We start from the raw sequence: 14,349 nt of genomic DNA, 5'->3' as shown, positions 1-14,349 counted from the left end.
GAATGTCAGCTCTCCCGTCTTTGCTGAGCTTGCTGGCCTCCTGCCATAAATGGAGGGAGGTGGGTGGAGGAAATTGGGGGAGTTGTGCAGGTGGAGAGAAGAAGGATGTAAGAGGGGAGACACTGACAGGGCCCGGTGGTGCTAAGCAGCCAGATTCCACTTCCTCAAGAACTCCTGGCCTGGGGAAAAAGGAGAAACCCTTTCAAGACATGCCTACAATCCCCCTTAGAGTCGGGAACAACTAGCACATATGTGCAAAGGGAACCTTTACCTTTAACTGCCCATCACCCTCAGAGAGGGACTCCCTGTTGCTCTATTCCCTTCCAATCAATCTCCAAGAAACATTTTAGAGGAGGAATCTGCAGCCCCTGGCTTCCCACCCTTCCACTGAATCCCAAGGGAAAGCATCCCGAGGGGGCCCTTTCCCGTGGGAAGTGGGGAGGGGAAGGGGCAGCAGGGAAGCTGAAGAGGAATGGAAAGGAGCAGAACTCAAAGTAACCCTGGAGCTGCCCCTGCTATCAACTCCAATGATCAAGTTAGCAAAAGAACTCAGAGGATTTTCCCCCCCTCAAAAAACGATCTACTCTGCCAAGAAGGATACTGAAGAGATGGCTGTTTGTTAGGAAGAGCAATTGCAAAGATATATAAAGCCAGATATATAGAGATTTTGACAGATTTGAACACTGGGCCCTATCTAACAAAATGAAATTCAGTGTAGAGAAAAGCAAAGTCCTATACTTAGGCAAGAAAAACCAAAAGTACGTATATAGACTGGGTGAAACCAGGCATAATAGCAGTAACTGTGAGAGGGATCTTGGAGCTTAGTGGACAACCAGTTAAATATGAGCCAGCTGTGTGTGGTGGCAGCCAAAAAAAACCAACGCAATCCTAAATTGCATTAACAGAGGGATATAATCAAGATCAAGGGACATACTAATATCACTCCATAAAGCCTTAGGAAGGCCACACCTGGAATCCTGCATCCAGTTTTGGTCACCACACTATAAAAAAGAGGTTGAGACTCTAGAAAGAGTGCAGAGAAGAGCAACCAGGATGATGAGGGGACTGGAGGCTAAAAATAGGATGAATGGTTGCAGGATCTGGGCATGACTGGTCTAGTGAAGAGAAGGACCAGGGGAGACATGACAGCAGTCTTCCAATATTTGAGGGGCTGCCACAGAGAGGAGGGGGTCAAACTAGTTTCCAAAGCACCTGAAGGCCAGACAAGGAATAATGGATGGAAACTGATCAAGGAGAGATTCAACCTGGAAATAAGGAGAACTTTTCTGACAGTGAGAGCAATCAACCTTCAGAAGTTGTGGAAGCTTCATTACTGGAGGCTTCCAAGAAGAGACTGGACTGCCATCAATCAGAAATGGTGTAGGGTCTCCTGCTTGGGTAGGGGGGTTGGACTAGATGACCTACAAGGTCCCTTCCAACTCTGTTAATCTGTAAAGAAGATTTCTTACCTTTACTTAGTTACATAAGAGGAAGCTAGCACACCACAGATAAGGTATAGAAGTGATAAAAATACTCACATACATCTTTTATAAAGAAAGGCAATGCCAAAGAATGTTCAAACTATCGCACCATTGCACTCATTTCACATGCTAGTAAGGTTATGCTTAAAATCCTACAAGCTAGGCTCCAGCAGTATGTGGAGCGAGAACTACCAGAAGCACAGGCAGGATTTCGTAGAGGCAGAGGAACTGGAGATCAAATTGCCAACATACGCTGGATCATGGAGAAAGCTAGGGAGTTCCAGAAAAACATCTACTTCTGCTTCATTGACTATGCTAAAGCCTTTGATTGTGTGGATCACAACAAATTGTGGCAAGTTCTTAAAGAGATGGGAGTACCAGACCATCTCATTTGTCTCTTGAGAAACCTGTATGTGGGTCAGGAAGCCACAGTGAGAACTGGACACCGAACCACTGATTGGTTCAAAATTGGGAAAGGAGTCCAGCAAGGCTGTATACTATCACCCTGCCTATTTAACTTATATGCAGAGCACATCATGAGAAAGGCGGGGCTAGATGAATCAAAAATTGGAATTAAGATTGCCAGGAGAAATATCAACAGTCTCAGTTATGCAGATGATACCACTCTAATGGCAGAAAGCGAAGACAAACTAAAGAGCCTCTTGATGCGGGTGAAGGAGGAGAGTGCAAAAATTGGCTTGAAACTCAACATTAAGAAAACTAAAATCATGGCATCTGGCCCTCTCAATTCCTGGCAGATAGATGGGGAAGAAATGGAGGTAGTGACAGATTTTATTTTTCTGGGCTCCAAGATCACCGCAGATGGGGACTGCAGCCAAGAAATTAAAAGACGCTTGTTCCTGGGGAGGAAAGCTATGGCAAATTTAGACAGCGTACTAAAAAGCAGAGACATCACCCTGCCAACAAAAGTGCGTATAGTCAAGGCTCTGGTTTTCCCAGTTGTGATGTATGGCTGTGAAGGTTGGACCATAAGAAAGGCTGAACGCCAAAGAATCGAGGCCTTTGAACTGTGGCGCTGGAGAAGACTTCTGTGAGTCCCTTGGACTGCAAGGTGATCCAACTGGTCAGTCCTAGAGGAGATCAATCCAGACTGCTCTTTAGAAGGTCAGATCCTGAAGAGGAAACTCAAATACTTTGGCCACCTAATGAGAAGGAAGGACTCACTGGAAAAGAGCCTAATGCTGGGAAGGATGGAGGGCTAAAGAAGAAAGGGATGACAGAGAATGCTATGGCTAGATGGAGTCACTGAAGCAGTTGGTGTGAGCTTAAATGGACTCCAGAGGATGGTAGAGGACAGGAAGGCCTGGAGGAACGTTGTCCATGGGGTCGCGATGGGTCGGACATGACTTCGCAACTAACAACCACAACAACACCTTTTATGCTATTACAGTGGGGTAAAAAAGTATTTAGTCAGCCACCAGTTGTGCAAGTTCTCTCACTGAAAAAGATGAGAGAGGCCTGTAATTGTTATCATAGGTATACCTCAACTAGGAGAGACAACATGAGAAAACACATCCAGAAAATCACATTGTCTGATTTGTAATGAATTTATTTGCAAATTATGGTGGAAAATAAATATTTGGTCAATATCAAAAGTTCATCTCAATACTTTGTTATATATCCTTTGTTGGCAATTACAGAGGTCAAACGTTTTCTGTACATCTTCACAAGGTTTTCACACACTGCTGCTGGTATGTTGGCCTATTCCTCCATGTAGATCTCCTCTAGAGCAGTGATGTTTTGGGGCTGTCGCTGGGCAACACGGACTTTCAACTCCCTCCAAAGGTTTTCTATGGGGTTGAGATCTGGAGACTGACTAGGCCACTCCAGGACCTTGAAATGCTTCTTATGGAGCCACTCCTTTGTTGCCCGGGCGGTGTGTTTGGGATCATTGTCATGCTGAAAGACCCAGCCATGTTTCATCTTCAATGCCCTTGCTGATGGAAGGAGGTTTGCGCTCAAAATCTCACGATACATGGCCCCATTCATTCTTTCCTTTACATGGATCTGTCGTCCTGGTCCCTTTGCAGAGAAACAGCCCCACAGCATGATGTTGCCACCCCCATGCTTCACAGTAGGTATGGTGTTCTTTGGCTGCAACTCAGCATTCTCTCTCCTCCAAACACAAAGAGTTGAGTTTCTACCAAACAGTTCTACTTTGGTTTCATCTGACCATATGACATTCTCCCAATCCTCTTCTGGATCATCCAAATGCTCTCTAGCAAACTTCAGATGGGCCCGGACATGTACTGGCTTAAGCAGGGGGACATGTCTGGCACTGCAGGATCTGAGTCCCTGGCGGTGTAATGTGCTACTAATGGTAGCCTTTGTTACGTTGGTCCCAGCTCTCTGCAGGTCATTCACTAGGTCCCCCCGTGTGGTTCTGGGATATTTGCTCACCGTTCTTGTGATCATTTTGACTCCATGGGGTGAGATCTTGCATGGAGCCCCAGATCGAGGGAGATTATGAGTGGTCTTGTATGTCTTCCATTTTCTAATTATTCCTCCCACAGTTGATTTCTTCACACCAAGCTGCTTGCCTGTTGCAGATTCAGTCTTCCCAGCCTGGTGCAGGTCTACAATTTTGTTTCTAGTGTCCTTCGACAGCTCTTTGGTCTTTACCATAGTGGAGTTTGGAGTGTGACTGTTTGAGGTTGTGGACAGGTGTCTTTTATACTGATAACAAGTTCAAACAGGTACCATTAATACAGATAATGAGTGGAGAACAGAGGAGCCTCTTAAAGTAGAAGTTACAGGTCTGTGAGAGCCAGAAATCTTGCTAGTTTGTAGGTGACCAAATACTTATTTTCCACCATAATTTGCAAATAAATTCGTTACAAATCAGACAATGTGATTTTCTGGATGTGTTTTCTCATGTTGTCTCTCCTAGTTGAGGTATACTTATGATGACAATTACAGGCCTCTCTCATCTTTTTCAGTGGGAGAACTTGCACAACTGGTGGCTGACTAAATACTTTTTTACCCCACTGTAAGCCACAGGGTTGTGGTTTCTTGTGGAACTTTCAACAGCCTTGGAGGCCGGCTGAGGCCCGCACTTTAATTCTGCCATCTCAACGTATGTGCCTTTTAATCAATCCTCAAAGTCATCCTCGGATTCCTGATCAGCAATACTTCCTACAAAAGCAGCCACTGGGATTGCAGCTGCAATCCTTGGCTTTGCTCTGTCCAGGCCTCCCCTTCCAACTCAGGAAGAAGAGGAATTGGGGGAAAGGGCTTCTCTGGAGGCAACAGCTCCTGGCACAGGCCCACAAGTGGCCCTTTGCAGCAGGGAGCAGAGATCCAGAGCTGTTCCCTCAGAAAGGTTTGATTTACGCAGAGATTCAACGCCCAGGGCGGGCGGTGGAGCGCATGGAAGCAAAACCTGCTGCTCCTGGCTGCTCTAGAAGTAGAATCATCCTGTCAGACAATTAAATCTGCTTTTATGGCTGCAGTCCCATAAAGTGGAACTCTAATGCCAGCTATATTTCTTCTTCAGTCTGCTCTCCTCCCCGCCCCCCCCCACAGCCCTGACACAACTGCACATACAACAGAGGAAAGGATGGTGGGGGGGGAAACGGACTGACTTACAGAATCTCCTGCTTGAGGCAGAGTCGAGGGCCAGGGACGGTGGCTGCTGATCGAGAAACTGGGGCTGGATGTGGGTGCAAAAGGCTAGCCCATCAAAATCCTTTTGTGCCCCTTCGCATTGAGTGGGGCAAGAAAGGGGCCCCTCCTCTGCATTTGTGAGGACTCGGAGGAAAGGAAGGCAAATTGGAAACCTTTATTTTCATCACTGATTAAGGCATTGAGGGGATTTCTTGAGCCCCTCCCCAAATAAGCCCTTCCCTGCCCCACTTACAGAGATTGTGAAAACGCCCACAAGTGAACCGACCGGCTTCTTGGGGAAACATCTGGCTTCCAGATTTACCGGTCAATAAAAATGGGCCAGCAGGGACGTTGATGAATAATTAGTTACAGGACCCTCTCAGCCTTCAGCCATGATCAATGGCCTGCCTTAAAAGTCTGCCCCATCATTAATAATGTAATTGTATAATATAATAGTTCAAAGGAAGAAAATGTCTCCCAATTCTAAATCAAGTCTAGATTCCCTCAAGCACAAAAGACATCCGGATCTTTAAAGGATCGGGAGACATATTGAAAGGAACATAAAATAAACTCTTGCTCAAAATGTCTCGGATCCATAAACAAACAAACCATCACCCCCACCAAACAAAAATCAGTAGTAGTCCAGTATCTTCTTTTCCAGCTAATACATTTTATTAAAAGACATAGTTTGTGGTTCAGGAAAACTTCTGCTTTTTAATAACATTGTGAATTTGCTGTAGAAAGTTAGCACTCCTAGAAAAATAAAATATTTTGAAGAAGGCAGAATATTATATTTCCCCTAAAAGAGAAATAGAAATCTTAAGGGAGACAGAAATCCAGATCCTCAATTGGATGAAAACAGGCTCAAAAATGGCCTGAAAATGGCCCCAAAAATGGGCCAAAATAAGCCCAAAAACGGGCGGCAGAGTGCTGCAGGAGGCTATGGAGGGTGAAAACAAGGCGCAAGGGGACCACAGGCAGACCCACTGTGCCTTGTTTTGGCCCCCAGGGTGCTGCAGGAGGCATCCATCCCACACACCCCTGGCCCTCCCCTGGCCCGCTGTCGTGTCCCACTCCTCCGCTGACGGCCAGGTCAGGGAAATCCGAATCAGGCGTGCCTCTGCAGCTCTGCCAAAGTCCTAGCAAAGTCCTCAGGGCAGGCAGGAGACCAGAAAGTGACTTCAGCAAGATAAGTTCGACTTTGCCTGACTCAGAGACTGCCAGAAAGCAGATCCTTTATATAGGCCATGGGGTGTGGCTCCATGACTCAGCACTCATTAAGGCCTGCCCCTCCCTTCCTTCTGTTGCCTCCGCCTATCCAGTCTTCTGATGCGAGGGTCACTCCAATCAGCTGTTGGAAATAAACCCTCCTCAGGCTCACATGCTGTGGAGAAGGGGGAGGGGTCTAGCTGCTCCGTTTGCCTGGGCATAGAGCCAGGGCTGGGGCCGGGGGGTGCTCCCTCCTCTGCAGCCTGCTTGGGCATGGAGCCAGGGCTGGGAACGTGAGGCATACATTCCTCCGTGTTCGGGAGCAGATAAGAAGGCCCCGGCTGAGGCTCCAGTGACGTCACCCTCCTGTTGGGTGCTCTAACAGAGCACTCCATGTTAGAAGATTGTAAAAGTCAGTGAAACAGAAAATAAATCACTGTTCACTGAGCTTAGCATAATCTCTGGGTGAAAGAGGTTATCAGAATTGTGGAAGAGTGGCAGGTCTGACAGGGGGTTTGCTCTCAAGAGCGAATTTTCCTGGATTTATGACCCCACCGAATTCCACTCCTTCCAACTTCAGCACGCCCCTGTTTTTATCAGGGAAAAGGAGAGGAATGTCGCTTCTGCTCTAGAAGACTTATTAAATTGATTGATATTCCAAGCAGACGGGAATTTCACAAGCGTTCGAACTTTGATGCAGAATCAGCACGGCAAGTACCGACTCCCTTTTTGAAACTTGAAACCTTTCTTTGTCTTTGATTAATTGACTTTTAAAATGGCCTAAAAGTGAAAGTAAAATTTTTAGTACGATGAAGCAGCGTTACTTGTGGATTGTTACAAACGGAGTTTTTATACTGAAAGGAGGGAAGGAGAGTTATTAAGTTTGAATTCCTGATTCTTTTGAAGACAGAATGGCAGCTAAACCTTTAAAGCCTTCTGGAAGAAGGGGATCTGAACCAAGTCTTGAGGAAATATTGAAAGAACAATTAAAACTTTCTGAAGATAGGCAGAAAGAGATGATGGAGAATTTTAATGCAAAAATAAGAGAAGATATTCTTATGGCAGTTCAAGGACTGAGTAAAAAAATTGAAGGATTGGAAGTGGAAATGCAACAGATCTCTCAGTCAAATAAGCATTTAGAAGACGAAATGAAAGGTGTTCAGAAAAAAGTGGATCAAAATGAAGATCAGGTTGTGATATTACAATATAAACTTATGGAAGGAGCTCTTAGAATTCGTGGTATGCGAGAAGAGCGTGGAGAAGACTTAAGAAAAATTATATCAGAAGCATTGGCTGAATTTATTGAAGCGGACCCTCAAGAGGTAGCTTACCAAATTGATAAAATATATAGAGTTAATTCTTGGATTGCAAGACAGAGAAAGCTTCCTCGGGACATTGTGGTTTATTTTGTGAAAAGGACTATGAGAAATCAAATTCTGCAAGTTTCATATCAGACAACTTTAAAAATTGGAGAACAGGAGTTGAAGGTGTTGAAAGAGATTCCTTCAAAGATGTTAAGAGACAGGAAGGAATTTGCTTTTTACACAAGAACTTAAAAAACACCAGATTCAATTCAGATGGGAGGTGCCAGTTGGACTGACACTATTCTATCAAGGAAGGAGATATAGAATTGACACTGTTTTAAAGGCAAAGGATTTTCTTTCTACAGTTTTGAAAGTCGAAATAGAAGTGATAGAAAACTTCAAGAGACTCAAGAAGGCGTGGTGACCCAAGAGCCTTTATTGCTGCCAGTATTAGAGGAACCACAAGAGCAAAGGGTGACAAGAGGAGCCCTTAAGCGTAAAGAAGAGCAACAGTCTCAAAGTAAAAGTCAGGATCCCATTATGGAAGCTGTGGGAGGAGCTAGACGGAAGATACCGGAGGAGGAGCTTCCGTTGTCTGCTTCAAAGCTTCAGGAGGCCAGTAATGGCAAATAGAATCTTGTCATGGAATGTTAATGGCTTGAATTCAGCTCAGAAAAGAAGGAAAATATTTCACTACTTGAAACAATTTAAAAATGATGTGATTTGTTTGCAAGAGACACATATAAAATTATCAGACCAAAAATATTTAATTAATTCAAAATTGGGTAACCATTTTGTTGCATCAGCTTTGGAAAAGAAGCATGGAATTGTTGTATATATCAGGAAGGATATACCAGCTAAGCTAATTGAGGCAGATATTCAAGGAAGATTTATTGCTATTGAACTGGTGATAGATGCAAAAGACTTTGTTGATAGGTATTTATGCACCTAATCAGCAACAAGAAAAGTTTTACAAAATGTTACATGAGAGGTTGACCCTCTGGGATTATAGTTCGTTTATTTTATTAGGAGACTGGAATGGAGTAATTGATACAAGAAGGATAAGAGAACCTCCAAGAAGATACCTATACATGCAAAATTACCAAAATCCTTTTTGAAATGATGGAAGACTTTGAGTTTAGAGATATATGGAGGTTACGGAATCCAGATGAGAGAGATTTTACTTTTTTTCTGATAGGCATCAATCTTTTCACGCATTGATTTTATTTTAATTTCTAATGACTTGCTTTCTAGGGTGAAGAAAACGAAGATATTTCGAGGTGTTTAACTGACCATAGCCCAGTATGGATGGAATTATTACAAGGGAAAAAGGTGGTAGAACATGGAGGTTGAATGAAAATCTGTTTAGATATGAGGATAATGTAACTTATTGTAAGAAACAGTTAAAAGAATTTTTGATTTTAATATGTACAAAGGGACACCTATAGGAACTGTGTGGGAAGCGAGCAAAGCGTTTATTAGAGGATATTGATTTTATTTGGACAACAGGCAAAGGAATAATAAACAAAGGCAGCGAGATATTTGGAAGAAGAAATTCAAAGGAAGCAACAGTTATTAATTCAAAACCCACAAGATCATAAACTTCAAGAGGCTATAAAAATATTACAGAGTCAATTTAATATGTTAATGGCAGACCAGGTGGCAACGAATATACAATATGCTAAACATAATACCTTTTGTAATGCAAATAAACCTGGGAGATGGTTGGCATATAATTTAAGGAAGAAACAGAAAGCACGTGTCATACAAAAAATAGAATATAAAGGTAAAGAGATATACCAACAGGATAAAATTAAAAGGCATTCTCAGAATTTTATACTGCACTATATGCAAAAGACAAAATATTGATAGGGACATTTATGATTATTTGAAAGATTATAAGGTGAATATTCTAACATTAGAACAGAGGAGGAGCTGAACCGCCGATAGCTACTGGAGAAATAGTGGAGGCAATTAAACAATTAAAATGGGAAAACCCTGGTACAGATGGTCTTACAGCAACTTATTATAAAAAACACAGGATGAAATATTAGGCCCACTTAAAGAATTATTTAATCAGATACAATTAGGAGTGGAATACCCCGTCATGGAAAACATCTTTTATTTCACTGATACCAAAGAGGAGCAAGACTGCTCTAAACCTGGTAACTATAGGCCGATTTCACTTTTAAATAATGATTATAAGATTTTGTAAAAATAATAGCAAATAGATTAATGTTAGTTTTACAACAAAGAATTCATACTGATCAATCTGGTTTTATAAAAGGGAGGCAGATGAGGAATAATGTTAGACAGATTATTAATATATTGGAATATTTGGAAAAGAAGAATACTTCAGCGGCACTTATTTTTTTGGATGCAGAGAAAGCCTTTGATCGATTGCATTGGGATTTTTTATTTAAATTAATAGAGAAAATGCAATTTGGAGACTGTTTTATTAGAATAATTAAAGCGATTTATGGAGAGCAAACAGCACAGATTATAGTAAATGGTAGTTTGACAGAAGTTATTAAGATTGCGAAGGAACAAGACAGGGATGTCCCTTATCACCATTATTGTTTGTTTTGACTCTGGAACCATTATTAGATAAAATACGAGAATTAATGAAAATAGAGGAATTAAGATTAGACAATATGAGTACAAAGTTAGAGCTTTTGCAGATGATGTAGTGGTTACGTTAACGAATCCTATAAATTCAAGTAGATTTTTGTTGGAAGTAATTGATAAATATGGAAAGGTATCAGGATTTAAAATAAATCAGAATAAAACAAAAGTGATAATTAAAAATATGTCTATACAACAGAAACAAAAACTAGAGGAAATGACAGGATTTGAGGTAGTAAAAAAGGTTAAATATTTAGGAGTCTATATTAGCTCATCGAACAAGAAACTTTATAAGAATAATTATGACTTGCTATGGCAAAAAGTTCAGAATGATATGAGTGGCTGGAAGAAATTGCAGTTATCCCTATTGGGAAGGATTGCGGCTATTAAAATGAATGTGTTACCTAGATTTTTGTTTCTGTTCCAGATGATACCTATAATTAAAAAGGATAAAAATTTGGAAGATTGGCAGAGTGGGATTAATAAATTTATATGGCAGGGTAAAAAAGCGAGGGTTAAAATGAAAATAATACAGGATTCACGGGAAAGAGGTGGTTTAAGAATGCCTAACTTTAAACTATATTATGAAGCAGTAACCCTTTCAGTAATAAGTGACTGGTTTAACTTAACAGAGGAAAGAATTTTGAATATAGAAGGTTATGACTTGTTATATGGATGGCATGTGTACTTATTTTATGGAAAAAAAGTGGATAGGGCTTTTAAGAACCATGTGTTGAGAAGTGCTCTTTTGCGGGTCTGGAATAAATATTCCTATAAATTAGATTACAAGATTCCTATATGGGCGAGCCCTAGACATGCAATAGAGAATATAAATATAGAACAGAAACAGGAAATGATTACATATAAAGAACTTTTGTATGCTGAAGGAGGTAGATTGCAATTAAAATCATTACAGGTATTAAATGAAGAAGGGAGGAATTATACTTGGTTTCAATATGGGCAAATAAGTGCTAGATGGAAAGAAGATCAAAAAATTGGTATAATGCAAAGGGAGGAAAATTTAATAAAGCAAATTAGAAATCAAACCCAGGAGCATATAAAGAGATTGTATAATGTGTTGCTTGAAATAGATTCGAAAAGGATTTGGTAAAGGATTGTATGATAAAATGGGCACAGAATATTCAGGAACCAATAATGTTGGAAACATGGGAGAAAATCTGGGTTAGAAATGTTAAGTTTACACAAGCACAGAATTTAAGGAAAATTTTTATAAGATGTTTTATAGATGGCACTTAGATCCCAAAAAATTATCATGTATGTATCCTAATATCCAAGCGAAATGTTGGAGGTGTGATTGTGATGATGCTACATATTTTCATATTTGGTGGACTTGCAAGAAAATTAAGGTCTTTTGGATAAGAATTTGGTGGATTATTCAAAATGTACTGAAGAAGAAGATAAAGTTCCTGCCACAATTTTTCCTTTTGGGAATTATAACGGATTGTACAGGGATTGAGACTAAATTGATTTTGAACTTAATAACAGCAGCAAGACTATTGATTGGACAATACTGGAAGAAAGAAGAGATACCTACAATAGAAGAATGGATATTGAAAGTTATTAATTTGGCTGAGATGGCTAAAATCTCAGCGTTTTAAAAGACAATACGCAGGAAAGATATTTAATTGAATGGAAAAATTGGATTGATTATCTACAAAACAGATATCAGATTAAGAAATATCAGATTGCCTTTGAATAATTAGAAAGTTATTTTATGTAATGGGGAGGGGGTTGGGAGACGAAAAGCTTTGGATGTGGTTATTTGGATTGGAAGGGAAAATTTTATTCTATGTTTGGTTTATGTATAACTTTACCTTGTGATTGACCCGGGAAGCCGGGGTGGGGAGGAGGGGTGTTTTGTTGTTTTTTTGGGAGGGAGGGGGAAAAAAGGGGGAAAAATGTTTTTGTTTTTTTAAAACTCTTTCAATAAAAAAAAAAAAAGAAGGCCCCGGCTGCTGTGAGAGCGGGCAAGACACAACACCCGCGGAGGAGAACTACAATTCGGATCCAGCCCTCGAAGAAATCCAGTTTGATACCCCTGCCCTATGCCATTCCAGACAAGTGGCTGCCCAGTCTCTTCTTCAAAACCTCCAGTGATGGGGCACCCACAACTTCTGAAGGCAATTTCTGTTCCCACTGGTTAATTGTTCTCACTGTTGGGAATTTTCTCCTTAATTCCAGGTTGCTTCTCTCCTTGCTTAGTTTCCATCCATTGTTTCTTGTCTTGCCTTCTCGTGCTTTGGAAAATATGTTGACCCACTCCTGTTTGTGGCAACCCCTTAAATAGTGAAACACTGCTATCATGTCCCACCTAGTCCTTCTTTTCACTAGACTGGCCAGATCCAATTCCTGCAAACATTCTTCATATGTTTTAGTCTCCAGGCCTTTAACCATCTTAGTTGCTCTTCTTTGCACTTTTTCCAAAGTCTCAACATCTTTTTTGTAACGTGGTGACCAAAACTGGACACAATATTCCAGGTGTTTTTTATGTGTGAAATTGTAGTCCAGTACACCTGGAGGGCCTTCTCCTGAAGAAAGGGAATTTGTGTAGCTCAACCTGCATTGGAAATGCCCAAGCCCAAAATGTGAGCACTGTCTTCTGGCTGCCTTTTTCTGAAGGTGAAGGTTTAGCCTTGTTTGGGAAGCCTGGAGGGGAAAAACTGGACACAGTCTGTTGAAGAGGAAGAAGTCGAAGCGACTGCAAAAATGGAGGGAGGAAAATGCAAATCAAACTTCTCTTTAAGATTCTTTTCAAGTATTCAGAGGTTCCAGGCAGAAACTGCCAAGTTCCTTAATCTTGCTGCCTGCATAATTAAAATCTGGGGAGGGGGATTAGTTAATATGGAGCTTCAGCTTAAAGGTTAGCAAATTAATTACTATATATGCTTAAGCCTTCTCTAATGTCCCATATGCTTCTTGTTTAGTTCAGGAAAAGATTTGTTAAATGATGCCCTCATTTTGCAAGCAGAAGACAGCAATAGGGAACATGCTTGCACTGATTTTATTTGCTCTTCACTTCGTTTTCTGCAGACTGAAGAGCTGGCGAGTGTGAGGAAATCAGCTCCAATTGTTGGTCCTACAGACCAGCATTCTCAACGCGTACTTGGACTTCTCAGTGGTTGCCTTTTTAATTAACTTTTCTATGTAGAACTCTAACCAGATTGATTTCCACCTAACCAGTGATTTCAACCACTTTAAGAAGCACTTATCTATTTGTTCATCATCATTCTAGCCATGGTCTACTCTATTCACTGAAGGATGAAGGCCTCTTTTCCTGTTTCCAACCCATACGGTCCTGACATTTCCTTTCCCAGTTGGGCCCCCAATATTTGCTGATGTCATCGATCCATCTTGTTTTAGGTCTCTTTCATAGATACTTTGGATCCAGTGAGATCCATTTTATGACTGCCTTCATCCACCTGCTTTCAGTTCTCTTGCATTTCCATTTCAATTTTTTTACTCTTTTGATGGCATTGTAGTAATAGTACTTAGACTTATATACCGCTTCACAGTGCTTTCCAGCCCTCTCTAAGCGGTTTACAGAGTCAGCCTCTTGCCTCCAATAATTTGGGTCCTCATTTTACTGACCTCAGAAGGATGGAAGGCTGAGTCAACCTTGAGCCTGGTGAGATTAGAACTGCCAAATTGCAGTCAGCCGGCAGTCAGCAGAAGTAACCTGCAGTACTGCACTCTAACCGCTGCACCACTATGGCTCAGTGTGTATATTCTTGAATCCATATGCAGGTCCTCCTATCTTGTCTTGTGATGCCGAGCACGTCTCTTTCCATATCAAATTGTTATTCTTCTATATTTCCACATTTTTGCTATCAATTTCATGGAAAACTGATCATAATGATGTTGATGATAGTATAAAGGAAAAAAATCCAATAACACAGCTTCTGTAGCCATCAATGTCCTTAATGTAAGTGTTTTCAATTCTGAAAGAGAATAGTTTTAATCACATAAAATATTACACTGACTAATAAATCTCTTGTCGTGCATCTGTTGCCTTCTCCATTTCAGACAATATCTGCTTTGGCAACAGTGTTGTGCGATTTAAACTGTGGCAGGAGGATACATCA

This window comes from Ahaetulla prasina, chromosome 16, assembly GCF_028640845.1.
Source record: "Ahaetulla prasina isolate Xishuangbanna chromosome 16, ASM2864084v1, whole genome shotgun sequence".
Taxonomy (NCBI): domain Eukaryota; kingdom Metazoa; phylum Chordata; class Lepidosauria; order Squamata; family Colubridae; genus Ahaetulla; species Ahaetulla prasina.
This window is presented reverse-complemented; position numbering follows the sequence as displayed.